The 4621-nt window shown below is 39.7% G+C and overlaps 1 long non-coding RNA gene across 1 annotated transcript; it reads right to left on the bottom strand.

The window, feature by feature from the left end:
• Positions 1 to 1424: 1424 nt before the first annotated feature.
• On the bottom strand, positions 1425 to 2375 carry LOC121990511. The gene is made up of 2 exons (XR_006114616.1): positions 1825 to 2375; positions 1425 to 1739 (listed from the first exon to the last, which is right to left on the bottom strand). It is a non-coding gene; the product is annotated as an uncharacterized LOC121990511 (long non-coding RNA).
• Between the last annotated feature and the right edge of the window lie 2246 nt (positions 2376 to 4621).

Raw genomic sequence — 4621 nt, forward strand, 5'->3', positions numbered from 1 at the left:
GTTAAACAAAACAAACAGCAAAAATAACAAAATTTAACTTAACAACCTTATGCTTGCTTTACTTGCATACTTTTTCACTAATTTAACCAGATTGTCATTGCATCAAAAAGGGAGAGATTATTGGTGCGATTAGCACTAACGGTCTAACTCAATTTTTGATGAATGATAAAATAGGTTAAATTAGTTTCATTGTTATCTAACACTCTGATCGAGTGTGCAGGAGAAATCTAGACTGGTTGACGGATTGACCTGATGTCTAGCACGAAGCCCAGCTAGGTCGACGGGCCGACCGGATAGCTGGCACGAAGTCCAAACGGGTCGACGGGCTAACCGGACGTTTGGCACGAAGTCCAGCTAGGTCGACGGGCTGACCGGATAGCTGACACAAAGCCTAGATGGGTCGAAGGGCTGACCGGACATCTGGCAAGTAAGTGAAGGTAAGTCACTGGAAGGGAGTGACTGTGAGGACGCGTTCCCGGGAAGGGAACTTAGGCGCTGATCAGACTTAGAGCCATTTCGAAACTCTAAGTCGAGATCCTGACTAGATTCTGGTCTCGGAGAGACGGAATCTAATTAATATTCTGCTTAATTTTAAACTATGTTAATACTCTGTGTTGCAGGATATATCTTATATTTGTCTCCGAACAAACGTTTTCTTGCAGGAAGGATTCTGTTAGAAAATGAGGGTCCGGGCGCCCGGGATGGTTCCGAGCGCCCGGGAGGGGTCCGGGAGCCCAGAGGTGAACTTTTATACACAACGTCATCTCGCCACGCGAAGCGCCCTGGTTGGCTTGGCTACGTCATATTCAGGGCGCCCTGGAGGTTCCAGGCGCCCCAAACCTCCTATATAAGGAGGGTCAAGGCTGAAGCTCCAACAACAACTCAAAGTTTACTCTTTTGTGCTCCTGCGATGCTGCGAAAAGATCTCCAACAAAGTTTTCTCTTTCCTTTCTTATTTTCATAATTGTCAAGTTTTCTTTTACTACATAATTCCTGTACTTAGTGTGTAATAAGTTTTTGAATTATTAGTGATTGCCCATAGAAAGCACCCTTGTGTGCGACCCTTAGAGTAGGAGTCGCCAAAGGCTCCGAACCAAGTAAATCCTTGTGTTCTCTTTGGCTTGTTTACTTTTCCACTGTGCTTACTCTACGAAGTTTTTATTCGATATTCACCCCTCCACCCTCTATCGAATGCTACGATCCAACAAACATGACATTATCAAAAGAAATAAGTCAAGGTACCCGCCTCAAAAATAGAGATCGTATCCGAAATAGATCCCACGTCGAGATACTTGTATCAAATCAACATCCTACATACAGTATGCACAGTATAACTAAGTTTCATTATAAATAAAATAGTTAAACAAAATCCTAATCCGATTAGGAAGCTAGGGTTTAATTTCATTTGTTAATCTTATCCTTCCTTTATAGTAAATATCCTTAAACTAATCAACTAGAAATGTCAACTAATAATGAATCGCTAACACATAATCAAATAGATTTAGCAATCCTAACCATTTCAAATCCTTCCTAACTTCAATTCTAGGTGTAAGCTATAGCAAGGATCAATTTCTCTACACCTTACCTCAAATCACTAATCTAATCAGATTTTTGTTTCCTAAATCAGCAGCTCTCGATCCTTCTAGCCACTGGTGAAACTGTCCTACAGCCCTCGCCACCTCAAGGACCACCGGCCTATTGCGATCATCAAAATTCATATCATTGCCGCAACTACGGATCTGCAAATCCAGATCGTGCTGAACTAGTGACAAGCTGTGGTAAGGGTCAAACAGGAAAGATAAAAGGACAAACAACACATCCTACCTTCTTGTGGCCGGAAAAGTGGCAACCGTCAGCTACACCTTGGCTGGCGCCGAAATCAACAGTGGCATGACGTCTCACGACAGAGCGGAGGAAGGAGGCACTGCTCTCTGGTGGAAAGAGGTGTCACTCGGGGTCCACACGCGAGAGGGAAAGCTAGCCCTAACCCCCGTGCGTCAATCCTTCTCCCGCGACCACAACACTCGGCGACAGATGAGATCGAGGATGGCAGAGGGAGAGGGGAAATCCACTAGCATGGAGAGGCTAAGGCACGAGTGAGGTGGAGACTGGAGGCACTCTCAACAACCCACACAAGGTGATCGGGCGGCGCCGGTGGCAACAGTGGCCAGTGGCGAGAGGGAGACGACCGACATTGGAGACGACTAGGGCACGAGAAAGAAGGGGAAAACGTGATACAAGGAGAAGAAGAACTTGACCGGCGGTTTGTACACACGGGAGAAGAGGAGGCGTCGCGAGCAACGGCGGCGTCAGCGCGTCGGTTGGGGAAGAGAAGAAGCGGGGAAGAAACGGTGATGGGAGCTGTAGGGCACGGGTAAGGGAAATAAAGAAAACGAAAAAGAAAAGAAAAGAAAAGAAAAAGAAAAAGAAAGAAAAATAAAACTTTTCCTTGTTTAATGGGGTAGCCTAAACAGGCTTTCCCGTGATCTAATATTTATCCCCGTAACCTACATCATATGGTCTCCGAAAAATTTCCAAAAAATTTATAAAAATTCTGAAAAATTCCGTTAAGGTTATTCCTTTATTTAGTCTTATTATTTAATTAATTTTGTTTCCATATTTTACAAGCACAGCCGGAGGTGGCCCGAATCTATTTCAAGGAAATTACGTTCATCGCAGACCTCAGTCCCTGCAACTCGGTCGGCAGCAACTCACTCGGCAGAAGCCCTACAACTCGGTCGGCAGCAACTCACTCGGCAGAAGCCCTGCAACTCGGTCGACGGCAACTCGCTCGGCATAAGTCCTGCAACTCGGTCGGCCTTTTCACTCGGTCGGTCTTAAGCTTCGCTCGGTCGGTCTTAAGCTTCGCTCGGTCGACCTCTTCACTGAGATTATCAGCTCCTGTTGATAGCATGAGATTATCAGTTCAGGTCATTTCAACAGATAAGTTAAATTTAAGTTTGTATATTTAAATTAAATTAAACTCTAAAAAAAATCTTCGATAACATATTGTTTTTCGACATGAGATGCCCTAAGTCCGCTCGATCTGATGAACTTTGAGGCGTGCTACAAACTTAAAACAAATATTAATAAAAGAAATTAGAAAATTATAAAAATATAGTATGTGCATCAAATACTACTTAACATAGTTAATAGTTTTGTAATAATTCTTTTAAGATTGTAATTAAAAAAAAATGTATGTCGAACTCAACCCAGCATACCGTTTCAAATCCTAACCATTAAATCCGATTTAAAAATACTAAGAGTGCGTTTGATTTATTTGTATTTTTATTTTATTTTTTAGAAAATCATATTTTTTATTTTTAGAAAATAAATTTATTGTATTTTTCATTTTCTTAAAAAATACTCTCTCTATTTCTTAAAAATGAATATAAAAAATACAAACCAAATGTGTGTTTTCATTTTCTCAAAAAATAAAAATAAAAAATAACATCAAAAATATAAACAAACGCCCCTTAAATATTTTTAACCAAACCAACATTCGATATAAGTGTGTAGTGCGCGACAACAAAGGACACGGAATGTTACTTATAAAAAGCCATTTGAAGTTTGAACAAGATTGATGATACAAATGCAAACTTTTGATAATTTATTCAATACTTAACTTTTATTATTTATTGTATTTAAGAGATTTGATATTTGTTAAATACCTCTTGTAGACGAAAATTTAGTAGAACCATTTGCATATAAACCATTCATCTAAAAAAACAATATATGGGAGAAAAGAAACGATCGAGGGAGAGATGAAGAGGGTGATAAGTGAATAAGGAGTCAATTATGAATTTTCCATAAGCGGAGAGAATTGGAAATTTAAAGATCAGGGTGAATTTAATATTTTTTTCATATCGAATTAAAATTAAATTTTAATTAAGATAATTGACTGCACTAGATGCTAACAAATAGAGCTGTAAACAAGTCAAGTTGAGTTAAATTTTAGAATATTCAAACTGTTAGATCTAGATGTATGTGAGAGGGGATGAATCACGTTGATTTGAAATACCTTTTCTTTTCGATGTTTAAATTTAAGTACACATTGAAAAAACATAAAATGAAAAGCAAGTAAAAGAACAAGTTCGGTTTTACTTAATTCGGAACTTTCAATGACTCCTACTCCAAGACCCAGGTCCCACAGATTTATCGATGGGTAATCCACTAATAATCTCTTCCAGAACTGTCGGAAGAGGAGATGAAGTACAAAAAAAATGAAAAAGTGTAACAAGCTACACTTTCCATTTGCATAAATTAAGTACAGAACTTTAAGCTTTGTTACCAAACACTTTTGTAGACAGTCGACTCGAGCTCGGTGTTTGGACGACTTCACGACGACAGTCGGGCATAGTAGAGTTATAGCAGGGCACGTAGAAGCTTATATGAGAGATGTTTTTGAATGTTTGGTCGAGACACCCTTCCTTATAAAGAGCCTTGAAGGCGCCTTCCTTAGGCAAAACTTCATCCCAAATTCACTACTTCTTATCAAGGTCTAAATTTTATCCATTGGAAAGCATCTTCCATAGCACTGAAAACACCTTCCAAGAACAGTACTAAATGCGTCTTTCAATACTTAAAGGTGTCTCAGATATTGTTCATCCGAGGTCTTTTT

Source organism: Zingiber officinale, chromosome 6B, assembly GCF_018446385.1.
Source record: "Zingiber officinale cultivar Zhangliang chromosome 6B, Zo_v1.1, whole genome shotgun sequence".
In the NCBI taxonomy this organism is placed as follows: Eukaryota; Viridiplantae; Streptophyta; class Magnoliopsida; order Zingiberales; family Zingiberaceae; genus Zingiber; species Zingiber officinale.